Source organism: Mustela erminea, chromosome 1, assembly GCF_009829155.1.
Source record: "Mustela erminea isolate mMusErm1 chromosome 1, mMusErm1.Pri, whole genome shotgun sequence".
Lineage (NCBI taxonomy): Eukaryota > Metazoa > Chordata > Mammalia > Carnivora > Mustelidae > Mustela > Mustela erminea.
This window is the reverse complement of record NC_045614.1, coordinates 198,854,597-198,872,502: the sequence shown is the minus strand read 5'-3', so window position 1 is coordinate 198,872,502 and position 17,906 is coordinate 198,854,597. Positions and strand designations below refer to the sequence as shown.

The following is a 17,906-nucleotide window of genomic DNA, read 5'->3' as shown; positions in this document are numbered from 1 at the left end:
TTTGACTTATAGCTCACTAGTACCTCCTCTCTGTATTCTTTCTCTCTCCATAAAACCGGACTGTTCAGGAACTTCTGTCCATTTGTTTCTATTTTCATCTATTTAAAATTTATGCTTTTAGGTTTCCTTTTGATTGCTTATATCTTTAAAAGGGTTACTGATAGAATTTCTAAATTAATGATTATACATGCAATAGGCCTAAAACCTCAGAAAAATTACTCAAAAATAATTTTAAATATTTTAAGTACCCTTCTGCATTAGGGACTTACAATACAATGTTTCATAAATTATTTTTATTCAATTAGTTTTCATGTATACACTATCCCAATCATTCTGTCAACTTCCTTATGTATCTATATAATTAGTAAATATATCTTTACCAGTATACCAATGTAAAATGCTGCACTTTAAGTATGAAAGTTTAATTAGTTTTCATTAATTAAATTGTATGTAATCATATGGTATAGAAGTAATTGCACTAATCACTTGGAAGGAAGGTGTGATAAATATGAAGCTTTTAGAAAGAAATCAAACAAATTCTGTAGTTTAAACTATGTTCAAAGCCAAATACATAGACTTTTATTTATTTTTTAGTAATTTCCTTTTCATCTATTCGAAAGACATGCATTATTTGTTATCTTAATGGCATCTTTGGAACACTGTGAATTATTGTCTATCCTTATTAAATCTATTTTCGCTTAGTGTTTTTTCTATATCTTGGAGAAATTGATGGGGATGATTAACAACTGAAAAATAGCATTTTTGTGGATATATTAGCTATAGTAAAGAGAGGTCAAGACTGTTTAGTAAGAGATAAAAACAAAGAAAAAAAACAGCAAAAATTCAATTAGGGGAGACTGTGAGAAGACAATATTCAAGTGACATTAAATGCTGAAATGACAGGTTAGACAAAATAAGGTCATATTTTTATACATGCACTAATGATTCAAATAATTTTACTAGTAAAAATAGTCAAATTATGTATTAGTAAGAAATACATTTTAGAACAATTTTGGATTTACATAATTACTGAGAATATAGACAGAGCTCCTCTATACCCTATACTTCATTCTTCTATTTTATTTTCTAAAGATTTTACTTATTTATTTATTTACTTATATTTTATTTATTTGACAGAGAGACAGAGAACATAAGCAGGGGGAGCAGCAGAGGGAGAGGAAGAAGCAGGCTTCTGCTGAGTAGGGAGACCATGCAGGGCTTAATCCCAGCACCCTGGGATCATGGCCTGAGCTGAAGATAGATGCTTAACCAACTGATCCACCAGTAGCCTCTATTTTTTTTATTTTGTTTCTTCTATTTTAATATCTTACATTACCATGACATATTTCTCACAATTAACAAAATAATATTGATGTATTATATTTTTCATTTTATTTTATTTCTTTCAGTGTCCCCACATTGTTTATGCACCACACCCAGTGCTCCATGCAATATGTGCCCTCCATAATACCCACCACCAGGCTCACCCAACCCCCCATGTCCCTCCCCTTCAAAACCCTCAAACTGTTTCTCAGAGTCCACAGTCTCTCATGGTTTGTCTCCCCCTCTAATTTCCCCCAACTCACTTCTCCTCTCCATCTCCCAATGTCCTCCATTTTATTCCTTATGCTCCACAAAAAAGTGAAATCATATGATAATTGACTCTCTCTTCTTGACTTTTATTTCACTCTTCCAGTCTCATCCATGTTGACACAGTTGGGATTTCATCCTTTCTAATGGGGGAATAGTACTCCATTGCATATACGGACCATATCTTCTTTATCCATTTGTCTGTTGAAGGACATTTTGGTTCTTTCCACAGTTTGGCAACTGTGGCCATTGATACTATGAACATTGGGGTACAGATGGCCCTTCTTTTCACTACATCAGTATCTTCGGGGTAAATACCCATTAGTGCAATTGCAGGGTCATAAGGAAGCTATATTTTTAACTTCTTAAGGAAACTCCACACTGTTTTCCAAAGTGGCTGTATATTTTATTTTCAATTAAAAAGGATATTTCAGTATTTTTCCTTAATGTACATTTTCTGTTCTAGGAGCCCATCCAGGGTACCGTTACATTTAGCTGTTAGGTCTCCTTAAGTTCCTCTTGGTTGTGACAATTTCTAAGACATTCCTTGTTTTTTATAACATTGACACTTTTGAAGAGTCCTGGTCAGATATTTTCCACAATGCCTCTCAACTGGGATTTGTCTGATGTTTTTCTCAGATGATTAGACAGCAGCAATTTTTTATTCTTGACAGAAAGACCATGGAGGGGCACCTAGGTGGCTCAGTTGGGAAAATATCTGACTCCTGATTTTAGTTCAGGTCGTGATCTCAGGGTCTTGAGATTGAGCCCTACATGGGGATCCTGGCTCAACAGGGAGTTTATTACTCTCCCTTTCTTTCTGGCCCTCCCACTGCTCATGTTTTCTCTCTCTCTAAAATTAATAAATAAGTCTTTAAAATAAAAGAAAAAAAAGAGACAGACTATGGAAGTAAAGTGTAATTTTTATCATATCCAGTACATACTAAGTATTACTTTCACTTTTTATGGTGACTTTGATCACTTGGCTGAGGTAGGGTTTGTCTAGTTCCACCCTATTTAAGTTACTCAATTCTCTTTCCATACAGTACTCCTTGTATGGAAGTCACAATGTACAGGAATACTTATGGACCATACAATAAATTTTGACATATCTAGATAGTGAACATGTATGTAATTTCAAGAAACTTTCTTGTTATTAATATCTCTTTATATTCCATCTCTCTCAGACTATAGGAAACTACTGATCTGTTTTATGTCAGTATAGATTTAGATCAGATTTTCAAGAATTTTATGTTTTTTGTATAGTTCAAGCTTTTTAGCATTTGAAAAATTCAACATAAGTATTTTGGGATTTATCCTTTATGTATATTATTACTTTATTATTTTTCATTACTGAGTAGTTTCCATTGTATAGATAAGCAAAAATCTGTTAGGTTGGTTCTGGGGTTTTTGCTTCTATATAAAGCAGTAATGAATTAAGTTTTTGAATGGATGTCTTTATTTCTTTGGAGTAAATATGTAGAGTGTAATAACTAAGGGATTTGGTAGATGAATATATAAATTTCTAAGTAACTATAAAATTATCTTCCAAAGTATTAATACAGTTATCCCCACAGTATGTGAGTGTTATAATTACTCCACATTCTTGCCAACAGTTAGAACAGGCAATCATTTTACACTTTTAAAATTTTATAGGAATTGTGGTGGTATACTATTGTGATTTTATTTTACCTAATCCTAAAAACAGATTTCTTTGAACAGTTTTTCACTTGATTATGTGCCATACATATATCTTCTTTAGTGAAATTGCTATTCAAAAAAAAATTTCCCCTGTTCAGATGTTGTGTTATGACTGAGTTGTAGGATTTTTAAATATATATTCTAGATACAAGACTTATATTACATATATTTTCCAAATGGTTTCTTCCTTTTTGTGTGAATTCTATATACAACAAAAGTATTTTTTTTTAAATGAAGAAGATAAATAACATTAAGATAAACAAAAACTCATAGGATTTATTACCAACATTTATGGAATATTAAAGGATGTTCTAGCAGGAAAAAATATGACACATATAGAAATTTGGATCTATTAAAAATAAATAGTTTAGGAAATAGATAAAATAGATTTAAATGTGAATGAATTTATTATTATTAGGTATCACTCTGAAAGTTAAAAGGTCATATAAAGAATTTTTTGATGTTTTCTGGAATTACATGTATTGTAAGTGTAAAATATCATAAAAAGTGGAAGAGAGGAATTAGGACCATATGATTTAAAGTTCCTACATGGCAATTGAAGACTTATCTAAGATCATTTGAAGGTAGACTCTTATTAACAGTGTACCTATCTCTCAAATATCTTTACATTGTAATTTTAAAAAATACATTTATTTTCTCTTACTCTTTAGTGGGAACATTGGGCTGCTGTGTCTACTACATCCTCCCTGGAAGTAGCTATTGCCACACTCAACTTTTACTTTGTAACATAAGATAAAAATGATACTGAAGATCTTATATTCAAGCATTACAAAAATAATGTAACATATACACCTTACAAATCACGTTTACCACAGTAATCTGGTTTTATGTGGCAACAAAAATTCTCATTTCAAAAGAGCTAAATCCAACAAGATGCTTTACAAAATAACATGAATTAAAACAAAGCAATCATTCAAAAACAAATAAAATACAAGTAAAATGATACTGCTATAAAAATTTAAAAATTTTTTCTGGAATAAAGTTTGTAAATATCAATCAAGACTGTTATAAACATTTTCCTGTACAGCAAAACAAACAGACAAAAAATCCTATATATAGGAATTTATAGTAAAACAAAACAAAAATAAGAATAGCAAGCCAAATTTTCATAAGATTTTTTATTGTTTTAGCTTATTTAGTAATATATTGAAACCACAGAACCCTAGTCAAAATTAGTAGACTAGACTATTAAGAAGAGTAAATACTGTTTTTATACAATGTTAAAAACAACAGAGTCCCATCACTTTTAAATGGGGATATTTTGAAACAAGTTACTTTCATACTGAAATTGTAACCGTACATGTGTGGTTGTGTGTATAATCAGAATTTTACTTGGAAAAGAATTAAAAAGTGTGGAAAATAAATTCATAGTTGGTACAGCAGTAGCAAAACCACATGTTATTATGTGGGTTAATAGGAAAACATCCCAAAAATTCTGTGGAGTAATAACTTATCTTGCTAAACTTTGCTTTTGTGCTCTAGTTATTGTATTAGATGGTTTTTAAAATAATCTGGATTATTTCAAGTACTTTTCTTTACACTGGTAATTCATGTATGGATTTCTAATCAGGAAATAAATAGCATGCGACTTCTGTTATACTTCCAATTATCTTATTCCAAATTAAAAAAAAAATTAGTTACTTGAACTTGTTTTCAAGTACATTTTAAATCACATTTGTAGTACTTCAAAGTTAGGAATTATAGATTTGGAAATTATAAAATGATGAAAAATTTAAGGCTATATGTATACATGACTGTTTTTAATTCCAAGTGTAACTTGATATGAGCAGAGAGGCAAATGTACCCGAATCTAGACCCATTCTTGTGTTGGTGATCTCGGTGGGCAATGTTATAGGGCTGAGACTTGTAAAAGAAGAATGGATTTGATGGAGTTAAAGAATATTGTAGTTTTCATTGCAGTTTGATTATATTAACATAATTATGTTGACATATGACTAGAATTTCTATTATTTATTTTAAAGTAGACTATCTCATAGAAATATTTATTCCAAATGGAGACAATTTTAACCCTGTTTATATTGGGATGTATTTGGTCAAATTATAAAGGTGGCAATAAATATTGCCTGAGATATTCAAGGGCTTCAGATATTTAAAGGGTTGAAAATAAAATCTTGGGATAGAATTTTTTTTTTTCCTAAAACTCCAGAAAATAGCACAGTACACATACACTTACAAGTATCCTAAATCACATAAGCAAGTTTCCTTTGAAACTATTCCCTGTCAAAAATGAATGTTTTTCTAAAAAAAATAAATAATACAGTTTAACTTAACATACAATTTTTATGTCAATGGTTCTTTAATATATTTACAGACTGTCAAAATACTTTCAAAAGTAGTTGAAGCTGTATGAGACTTAATGACCATAATTTCCTGTCTGCACTTTTAACAGTTATACTCTTTGAAACTTTTGAATATATTCACAGTTGTATTCTAGTAAAATTGAACATGTTGAGTTGATTGAATGTCCAGAGGAACCAATTAAAGGTGGGATATTAATATTAACAAGAGTGTTTCATAAATGATGAAATTATTCTCTATTTTTTCGTTTTGGAAGATAGATTGCTTTCCCTCTAGAGCTAAAAGCTTTTTAAAATTTTGTTATTTATTAAAGTACAGGTTTTCTTTAAAAGTGAGTCCAGAGTAACTCTACATGTAATCATCCTAGTTGGAAATAGGAGAAAATGAACCCTCTATAAAGTCATATTTAATCTATCCGTCTCTTAGATTCATGCAGAGAAGTGTTGCCAAAAGGAAATTCAGTCAAAGAAGGTTGTGCATTGAGGCCAAGCTCCACTTTAGGAAATAACATTTCCAGATGATGCACTTGGGACTTTATACAGGAATTTATGTAAATGAGATCATTCAACCTGTTTTCTGTGTAGGTTCTTTATGTGAAATATCTAATATTCATTTATTTTTCACATCATAGCAGTGTGTAATACATAGTTTAAATATAAATTTATATACTTAAATGGTTTTAAGGAAAATTTTAGTTTTTGATATCTAGATACCCCTAATTTGAAACAAGTCTAAAAACATACCAACGTGAGAGAAGTGATATAAGGAAGGTATGCAAGAGATATTTATTTCTAAAGTTGCTATACTGGATATTCACTGAACCTACAGATTCGCTATTGTCATCAACATACTTTTTATTTAATTGAATTAAGAAAATTGACTCTACACTATGCTCTAGTTTTAGATGACCACAGGAAACCATATATGACCAATTTATTACACTCAATATAACAGCCTAAAATGCCATTAAGCCACTATAAAACATTAAAAAATCTTAATGAAAGTAAAAGTAAACTTAAACTAAAAAGCATTTTAAGGTGACTTTAAAGTAATATTTGATTAATTTTGGATGCATCTTACATACTGAAGAAAAGGATGCTTAACAGCACCAAAATCATAATTTAATTTATAGTCAAATAAGTTGATGGCCAAATAATTCAATTTCAGTATTATGTTATATGTTGTACACTGATTATAATTTAATATTCTTTCTAGTTGTGTCTATTAATAGGACCTAAGTATCACACGCTCATCCTTAATCTCAATTTATTTCCTATTATGTAAACATCCTTAAATTATATTTCATGTCTCCGTATGACTTACTCCTCCATGGGTCAGTTAGATTCTTCTTCCCTCAATAACCCATATCAGTGGCTGCACTTAGAGTAGTCTGGATAGGCTCTTAGAAAATTTGAAAACATTGATTTGACTGTGTTGAGCCATTCTTTCTCTCCTATGATCTTATCCTAAAAAACAATCTTTCTTTCACACACACACACACACACACACACACACACACACACACACACACGATGACTTTTCCACTGTAGAAAAATAAATAAATAAATAAAGATTTATTTATTCATTTGTCGGAGAGGGAAAGAGAGAAGGAGAGAGAGAGAGTGCAAGCAGGGGGAGCAGCAGGCAGAAGGAGAAGCATTCAGAAGGAGAAGCAGATTCCCTGTTGAGCAAGGAGCCTGATGTGGGTCTTGATCCCAGGATCCTGGGATCATGACTAAAGCAAAAGGCTGACACTTAACAACTAAACCACCCCGGTGTCCAGTGCAGAAAATTTTTTATATAAAACCTATCTACTGTCTAAAAGAATGCTGTTATGTTACCGAATCATGATGATCTATGAAATATTCAAACCAATTCAACCATGTGTTGTTATCAAGTTATACCATTCATTAAAATTACTAAACCAGGGATGCCTGGGTGGCTCAGTTGGTTGGATGACTGCCTTTGGCTCAGGTCATGATCCCGGAGTCCCGGGATCGAGTCCCGCATCAGGCTCCCAGCTGCATGCTTCTCCCTCTGACCTTCTCCTCACTCATGCTCTCTCTCACTGTCTCTCTCTCTCAAATAAATAAATAAAATCTTTAAAAAAAAATTACTAAACCAGAGGTACCAGTATTTCATGGTTTATAGCTGCTTTAGTCTCTCAGCAACTGTTTTTCTTTAATACCCCAGACCAAAACAGATGATAGCTCCATGTGTGAAGTAGATATAAAAAAATATTAGAATGCACAGAATCCAAAGATCTCACTGCATTTCACCAAAAATTTAAAATATTATTTGGTGTCCCTGTGAGTTTGCTATGAAGCTTTGGAATTCCTTTTTGGGAACCAGAGGATTAAATTCCTATAATTATTAGGAAATTGTTACAAAAATGTCTGTATTTTTACAGAGATGTAGATAGAACATCCTCTATGAACTAGTTAAATATATACAACATGTTTTTAAAAATACTGAGTTATCACAAAGTAAGGTTTAGTTCATAGACTAAAAGCATGACCTAAATCTATCTATCTATCATCTATCTATCTATCATCTATATATATATATCCTTATGCATTTAGTATATGAACGAACTAAAATGTGACAAAATTATATGATCTCAAAGCAATGTAATATATGTTTGTAGTTTAAAATATCTTTTAAATTAGAAAATAAAATATACTAACCTGATAAAAATAGGTATAAATAGCATAGGAAACTACTTCATTTATCTTCAACATCAAAAACAGGGGGGTGGATAAAGGAGGGGCAAACAATGGAGCAGAGATAGTCTCTTTAACAAATGGTACTGACATAATTGGGTAGTCATATGCAAAAAAAGAAAATAAAATTAGGTGCATACCTTACGTCATTCACAAAAATTAAATCAAAATAAACCACTGACCTAACTTTAAAGTATAAAACTATAATACTCCTAAAATATAACATACAAGAATAGATTAGAAAAAAAATACAGGAAAAGACAAAAACATATATTAAAATTTAATAATAATAATAATAATAATAATATCAACAATAAATAAGTGTCTCTACTGGCAACTAATATCCTTCTGCCTTTTATACATTATACTCTTTTAAAGAAAGTCACTATTTTCAGTTCACAATTAAGAAATAAGGAATGGAACACCTGGGTGGCTCAGTTAGTTAATCTTCCACCTTCTATATTCTCAGCTCACGTCTTGACCTCAGGGTTATAGTTCAAGTTCCCATTGCACTCCATGCTGGAGAGCTTACTTAGAGAAAAAAGCAAATCAAAACAACAACAATGCCACACACACACACACACACACACACACGCACACACACACACCCCAAACTGAGGAATAAAATTCTATTTCCTTTTAAGACAGATTATCTACTGAAATTATTTGAAGGTCTTCATAGGTAAATTGTTCATTTTATTTGTATTCCTTCATTTACTTTTTCAATGATTTATTATTCTGCAAATTACTATTATATCAAATTTGTTGAAGTGCTCTTCAAGTCAACTATATATTTGCTAATATTTGTCTGCTTGAACTACCAATTACTGAAATAGTGATATTTAAGAAAAGTCTGTAGGAGTGGATTTGTATATTTCTCCTTGGAGTTCTATAGCAACCCCACCTCCCATCCTCACCTCCCCAATTTCTTTTGTGAAATGTTTACACATTTAGGACTGGCTTGGAGAATTGATTCTTTTGTCATTAGGTAATGCTACCCTTTGCCACTGAGAATTTTCCTTGTTCTTTTTTTTTTTTTTTAAGATTTTATTTGTTTATTTCACAGACAGAGATGACAAGTAAGCAGAGAGGCAGGCAGAGAAAGAGGAAGGGAAGCAGACTCCCTGCTGAGCAGAAAACCCAACACGGGGCTTGATGCCAGGACCCTGGGATCATGACCTGAGCCGAAGGCAGAGGCTTTAACCCACTGAGCCACCCACGTGCCCCAGTTTTCCTTGTTCTTAAATTTACTTTGTCTTCATGGGCGAGTGCAAAAATCTATTCCTTCAGATTTTATTTGTCTGAGAATATATTTCTCCATTTTTTAAAGGACAGTTTCTCTGGGTATAAAATTCTAGGTTGATAAGGTTTCTGCCAAGAAGTCTACTATAATTCTTAACCCTTGTTTCTTTAAAAGATAAGGTTCCCTTCCTCTTCCAGCCACCACCAGCTAATACTGGTTTGCTTCAGGATTTTATTTTTGTCTTTGATCTCTGTTAGGTCCATTATTAAATGAAATGAGACCAAGACAAAATAAAAGTTATTAAAAGCTTTTTTTTTTTTTTTAATGATAAGTATTAGAAGTTAGACTGATCGGCCAGGGGAAAGAGACTGAGACAAAGTTAAAATTATGCAAAGCTCTATTCTATGTTAAGCATTAGAAGTCAGACTGACCAGCCAGGGCCGTTTCTGAAGAGAGCGACCATCCCTATCTTTCAGGCTTAAGAATTGACTGACTGACTGGTCAGGGCCGCCTCCGAAGATGGCGACCCCTCCCCATCTTACAGACTCCCTTTTATAGAGCAAAAGTCTGACCACACATAGGTGGCCAATGAGATTGTAGTCATGTTAGGTCACATGCAGGTGGCCAATTAAATTACAACTTACCCTATAGTAGCTGTTTGACCTAACCTGTTACTCTGGTCAGACTTAGTGCTCAAGGTTAGCACGCAAATGGCGGGGTTTACATTCTTTGGTGGTTAGGGAAAAAGTATGTGTGTTTCTTACTGATTGGATGTCTCCACCTGGCCCAACTCGTCCTTGTATTCTGGGCTCTGTTATCAAGAACTGGCTGAACTGGCCTTGTATTCTGGGCTCTGTTATTAGGAACTAGTTGACCATATTTTACTGGTTTCCCAGCTTGCTTCTAAGTAAGTTTCTCTGGGGGGTGGGGGCAGGGTCAGTTTAAGTTTTACTGCACAAACAACAAAATGGCTTTTAACCAAGACTGAGTAGCTCTGGCTAAATAGGTCCTTACAGTCTCTATTTGTGATATGTATGCCTAGATGTCAGTTTTTGTTTTTTGTTGTTGTTTTATTTTCTTTTGGGTATTTAATTGGCTTGGTGTTCTCTGAACTTCCAGGATATGTGGTTTGTCCTTACTTTTGGAAAGTTCTCAGTTGTTGTTACCCCAACTTTCCAGTATTCTAATGTGTATTTTACACATTTTGAAAATCCGTAAGTTCTAGGAAATTCTTTTCTGTTTGTTTTTTCTATTATTTTTCCTCTTTCCATTTCAGTACAAGGACTTTGGCAGTCAGGATTTTCCAGACAAACAGAACCAGTGGGATCAATCTTTCTATCTAAGCAAAAGGAAAGAAAGATTGGAGTTTTAAGAGTTGGGTTGAATTTGGTGGGTCTAATCTCTATAGAAGAGGGACTGGCTGGAAACTCCTACAGGACTTAATAGTGTAGTCTTAAGTGCAGAATATGTAAGGCAGGTTGGTTGGGGGAAACTCAAACAGAATTTCAGTAGTACAGTCTTATTTATATATATATATATTTATTTACTTGAGAAAGGGAGAAAGAAATTATACATAAGCAGGGGTGTGGAGAGGGGCAGAGGGAGAGGCAGAAGTAGACTCCCCGCTGAGCAGGGAGCCCCACACAGCTCAATCCCAGGGTCCTGCGATTATAACCTGAGCCAAAGGCAGACACTTAACCTACTGATATAACAAGGCACACCTCGGTGTTGCATTTTTATATCAGAATTCCTTCTCTCAGAAACTCAGTTTCTGCTTCTAAGGTTTTCAATTGAAATGAGGCCCTTAACATTTTCAAGAATGATGTCCGTTATACCCAGTCAATTGGTTGCAGATTTTTTTTTTTTATTTCCAGCATAACAGTATTCATTATTTTTGCACCACACCCCGTGCTCCATGCAATCCGTGCCCTCTATAATACCCACCACCTGGTACCCCAACCTCCCACCCCCCGTCCCTTCAAAACCCTCAGATTGTTTTTCAGAGTCCATAGTCTCTCATGGTTCACCTCCCCTTCCAATTTCCCCCAACTCCCTTCTCCACTCTAAGTCCCCATGTCCTCCATGCTATTTGTTATGCTCCACAAATAAGTGAAACCATATGATAATTGACTCTCTCTGCTTGACTTATTTCACTCAGCATAATCTCTTCCAGTCCCGTCCATGTTGCTACAAAAGTTGGGTATTCATCCTTTCTGATGGAGGCATAATACTCTATCCCCAGGGGTACAGGTCTGTGAATCACCAGGTTTATACACTTCACAGCACTCACCAAAGCACATACCCTCCCCAATGTCCATAATCCCACCCCCTTCTCCCAAACCCCCTCCCCCCAGCAACCCTCAGTTTGTTTTGTGAGATTAAAAGTCACTTATGGTTTGTCTCCCTCCCAATCCCATCTTGTTTCATTTATTCTTCTCCTACCCACTTAAGCCCCCATGTTGCATCACCACTTCCTCATATCAGGGAGATCATATGATAGTTGTCTTTCTCTGCTTGACTTATTTCGCTAAGCATGATACGCTCTAGTTCCATCCATGTCCCTGGTTGCAGATTTTAATTACATCTACAAAACAACTTTTCAGCAACATCTGTATTAGTGTTTGAACAAAAAACTAGGTATCATACCTAGTCAAAATGATACACTGTGGTTTTTTTTTTATTTTTTGCATGTTTTTAAAATTCTTTCTTAAGTTTCAATCTTCTTATAATATCAATGCATTTTTTTCCATTAGACCTTAAAATATTATGCATAGTTATTTTAAATTCTCTACTGACAAATAAAATGTCTATGTTATGTCTGAGTTTGGCCCTAATGTTTTATCTCTTCATGTGGTGTCTTTTTGTTTGTCTGTTTGTTTGTTTGCCTTTGGCTTATCTTCTATTTTTGTTGTTGTTTTTGTTATTGTTGAAAACCAGTCTTCAGGGATGCCTGCTTGACTCAGTGTGTCAAGCCTCCACCTTCAGGTCAGGTCACGGTCTCAGGATCCTGGGATCCAGCCCTGCATCAGGCTCTCTGCTGAGTGGGGAGCCTGCTATCCCTCCTCTCTCTGCCTACTTGTGATCTATCTCTGTCAAATAAACAAATAAAAAATCTTTGGAAAAAAAGAAAAGAATAGAAAACCAGTCCTCATCTGTTGGCAATATGAATTGAATAAATAAGTTTCTGGTGTAAGGGTTTATGTTCGCTTCTGTTTAGGACTTGCTTGAGCCATTGGTAGCTTCAGATTCCTCTGGTGCCTTGATTTTGTCTCCCCTCTTGACTTCTGGTTTTCCTTTTTGGTTCTCCAAGAGTCTCCGCCCTGCAGCTTTTCCAGGTATAATTCACTATTATTACATTGTAGCCCTGTTGATATTGGAGTAATGTGTGAGGATGGGTGCATTATGTGATTTTCCAATTAAGTTGTGGTCTTTTAGTAGGCCTGTATCTCTGGTTGTGACTAAATTTACCAGTGTTGTCTCTGGGATAACTTCTTCCTCTCTTTAGTGAGGGAATACTGGAGAGACCTGGAAAGAAAGGAATGCCTAAGTCTCTGGGACAATGCACCAATAATGGTTTGCTCCCTGGGCATTAGACTTTTATAATCAAAAAAGCACTGGACATATTCACAAGGATTTGTCTTTCCCTCTTCTTGCCAGAAGCATACAAGAATCATTCTCAAATCTTCATAAAGAAAATCTGAATAAGGTTCCTGGAGGTAAAATTCTACAAAATTCTGTGGGACCCTCTGATGTGTCAGTTCCCTGGTGAATCTCAATCTTAATCTATTCTATTCTCAACTTCTAGCACCCCATTAAAATTATTATTTAACAATTCCTACCTGCTTATGACTTTAGAGGCTTCTAATCCAGCTACATAGTTGTTGGCGATCAATCTCTGGATTGGTACATCTCTCCAGAATTTGGGGTGGAAGTTTGGCCTTCGAACTCAGTTATTTTTTTTTAGTAGATTTTGTTTATTTGACTCAGAGAGAGTGATCACAAGCAGGCAGAAAGGCAGGCAGAGAGAGAGAGAGAGAGAGAGAAGCAGGCCCCCTGCCTAGCAGAGAGCCCAATGTGGGGCTCAATCCCAGGACGCTGAGATCATGACCTAAGCCAAAGGCAGAGACTTTAACCCACTGAGCCACCGAGGTGCCCGTGACCTCAGTTATTTGATGGGTCCACATAAAGTTGTTGAATTCAGTTTTTTTATTTTTACTTGTAAGGATTTACTCACAGCCCTTGGAAGCTCTGTGGATGTCCAGGCTTTTCAAATATCGGAGCTGAAACCAGAAGTCCCTGGTAACAGTCATAAACCAACCTAGGCTCCAGGGAATACATTAAATATTTTTTCAATTTTCTTATAAAAAAGTATATATATAACTTTCAATTATTACATCAGTGAGAAGTGAATCATTGACAGTTTTCTTTTTTTTTTTTAAAGATTTTATTTATTTATTTGACAGAGAGAGATCACAGTAGGCAGAGAGGCAGGCAGAGAGAGAGAGGAGGAAGCAGGCTCCCCGAGGAGCAGAGAACCCGATGCGGGACTCGATCCCAGGACCCTGAGATCATGACCTGAGCCGAAGGCAGCGGCTTAACCCACTGAGCCACCCAGGCGCCCTCATTGACAGTTTTCATGGTACAATTAAATTACTCAATATTCTCGTGGGTCCCAAATGTCAATTTGCTTTTTTTTTTTTTGCTTTTTTATTTTGTTTACTATATATGTTATTATAGTCTTCAATGTAACTGGCTCATGTGTAATTTTAGAATTACATATTCCAAATGTGTAAATTCTTCTAGGGTATTACTTGTGATTGGCAACATCCATAGCAAACAAAAATGAAACAGTGACTGAATATTAAAATAATGAATTGTTGTAGAATATACCTTAGATTAGGCAATACGAGAAACCCAGTTTAAGTCGTCCCATACTAATTTGCCAAAAGACCTTGATTTAAAAAAAAAAAAAAAAAAGCTAAATACTCTAAATATTCCTTGACTCCCTTTGTATATAGGCTCCTACCAAACTCATTGTTTCACTTGTAAGTTAAGTCAAATTCCAACAGTGTCTTTTAGCCTTCATAAATGATAAGAATATTTTGAAAGAACTTTTTTAAAAAAGATTTTTATTTATTTATTTGACAGAGAGAGACCACAAGTGGGCAGAGAGGCAGGCAGAGAGAGAGGAGGAAGCAGGCTCCCCGCAGAGCAGAGAGCCCGATGTGGGGCTTGATCCCAGGACCCTGGGACCATGACCCAAGCAGAAGGTAGAGGCTTTAACCCACTGAGCCACCCAGGCGCCCCTGAAAGAACTTCTTTTATAGCAATGTTTATTCTGTTCTTAAAAAGTTTTCCAACAAAAGTTTACTTAGATTTTACAAAGACTTTATCAATGAATCCTTAAGCTAGTCTTCACTTAAATTCTATACCCCTTGATCTCATTTCCTTTTTATAAATTTTATTTTATTTTTCAGTGTCCAAGATTTATTGTTTATGCACCACACCCAGTGCTCCATGCAATATGTGTCTTCCAAAATACCCACCACCAGGCTCACCCATCTTCCCACCCCCTTCCCTTCCAAAACCCTCAGTTTGTTTCTTGAAGTCCACTGTCTCTCATGTTTTGTCTCCTCTGATTTCCCCAATTCACTTTTCCTTTCCTTCTCCTAATGTCCTCCATGCCATGTTACTCCTTATGCTCCACAAGTAAGTGAACTATATGATAATTGACTTTCTCTGCTTGACTTATTTCACTCAGCATAATCTCTTCCAGTTCTGTCCATGTTGATACAAAAGTTGGGTATTCATCCTTTCTGATGGAGATATAATATTCCATTGTATATATGGATCATACCTTCTATATCCATTTGTTTGTTGAAGGGCATTTTGGCTCTTTCCACAGTTTGGCGATTGTGGCCATTGCTGCCATGAACATTGGGGTACAAGCAGGGTCGGGCCTGGTTAGTACTTGGATGGGAGAACATTGGGGTACAGATCGCCTTTATTTTCACTACATCTGTATCTTTGGGGTAAATACCAAGTAGTGTAATTGCAGGGTCATAAGGTAGCTCTATTTTTAATTTCTAAAGGAATCTTCAAACTATTTTCCAAAGTGGCTGCAACAACTTGCATTCCCACCAAAAGTGTAAAAGTGTTCCCCTTTCTTCACATCTGCTCCAACACCTGTTGTTTCCTGTCTTGTTAATTTTGGCCTTTCTAACTGGTGTAAGATAGTATCTCAGTGTGGTTTTAATTTGAATCTCCCTGATGGGTAATAATGATGAACATTTTTTTCATGTGTCTGTTAGCCATTTGTATGTCTTCTGTCCATTTTTTGATGTGGTGATCTGCTTTTTGAGTGTTGAGTGTGAGGAGTACCTTATAGATTTTTGATATCAGGCCTTTGTTTGTAGTGTCATTTGTGAGTATCTTCTATTCTGCAGGCATTCTTCAAAGTGTTGGAACAAACAATCTTAAAATTTTGTATGGAACCAGAAAAGACTCCAAATTGCTAAGGAAATGTTGAAAAAGAAAAACAAAGCTTGGGGCATCATATTGCCTGATTTCAAGCTTTATTATAAAGCTGTGATCACCAAGACAGCATGGTACTGGCACAAAATAGATATAAAAAGATTGTAAATGCAACATGATATAAAATAAAGCATATCCACAAAACAACAATGATGCTTATGTTTTACACGTCAGGTTTGCTGTATTCAGATGCTTAAGATCCCCCACCTGTATTTTCCCTTGATTTAAGTGGTGCTTAACTCAGTATTTCTTTCTATACTCTCAGCTTCATCAACCATGGGAGGTGTTGATGCCTCTGAATATAAACAATTACCTGAATCTTCAGTTTCTTTAATCTTCATGTCCAGTGCAATTTCTCCATATTAGCTACCCATTTAAAATTACACCTTAGGAGGAGGAGGGGCAAGATGGCAGAGAAGTAGGAGACCCTGTTTCAACCAGTCCACTAAAGTGAGCTGATTATCTACCAGATCACTCTGAACACCCATGAAACCAGCCTGAGATATTGGATTATATATACTTCTGGATCCCTATGGGGCAGAAGACACCAGTGGAGAGGTAAAGTGTACTGGGTATGATCAGACTGATATTGGAGGATAAACAGAAAGGGGAGGGAGCTACCAAAGCAAAGCATTGGAAAGTAATACCCCAATACGAAAGTGCCCTGTGATTGGGGACCAGCATTAATTTGGAGCCTAGTTAAAAGCACTCAAAAAGAGCAAAAGATCTTAAAGGGCAGCTGGTGGAATTGGGAGGGCACAGGCAGGGGCCTAAGCCCACAGACCCAGAACAGCCACTCTGGTGACCACCCATGCCATAGAGAGTACAGCAGTGGAGACTCCAGTTCCTGGTCCCCAGGACCCCAGGGTTGTGCAGCTTGCACCACCGCTCAGCTGGGTCACACTCCCACCCCCCTGCATGAGGGAGTCTGGTGGCACTCTCTAGAACCACAGCCTTTTACACTCTGTGCTCACTGTGCAACCAGTCTGAACTGTGCTCCCCACCTGAGCCTAAGAGTTCTCCCTGGGGGCTCTAGCCAGCAGTCTTTAAGGCTGGCCAGGAGTCTGGATACTCCCAGCCCCGACTTGAAGGAACTACTCCAGACAGCAGTCCAGGCAAAGGCAGCCGCCAGAAGCAGGCTCTGTGAATAAATGTCACTTATGGTTTTAGTGGTATGGGGGTGCAGAGACAAGCAGGTGCTTCGGGTGACCCCTGAGATGGTGGCTGGGGACATGCACTGACAGTGAGAGGTTGCACAGCTCAACAGAGTTTGCAGAGGGGGAGTTTGTGTGTTCTGGACCACCCAGAGGGGAGCAGAATGAGGCTTCTCTCTGAGACTGAGGACTCGGTTAGTTAGCTTTTCCCTAACCCCAAAAAGGTACAAAAAGCTGTCAAAGGACAAAAACCTCCAGAGAACAAAAGCCTAAAAAAATGGTTTCCACAGAACCTGGCCCCTTGATAGGGGACTGGAAGACTCAACCCAAGCAAGACAGACTGAAATACAAAAACGCAGCAAGCCCCTCCCCCTGCAAGCCAGCCAAAGAATGAGAGGACAACCACCACAGGGTCCCCATAAAACTGTAAAACCCCATCATCAGGGGAAAACAAGATATTAAGCTCCCATTAATATCCTAAAAACTGTATATTTCATAGATACAACTTCTGTTTTAATTCAATCTTACTATTCTTGTTCTTTTTAAATTCTTTAACCTACTTACCATTACAACTAGAGGTTTAATACAATATATCCCATAATAACATTTTAACTTGAATTT

General features: G+C 35.8%; 1 pseudogene; it reads right to left on the bottom strand.

Annotated features, from left to right (window-relative positions):
• LOC116592087 overlaps positions 1–16,472 on the bottom strand; it is a 59,490-nt pseudogene extending 43,018 nt beyond the window's left edge.
• Between the last annotated feature and the right edge of the window lie 1,434 nt (positions 16,473–17,906).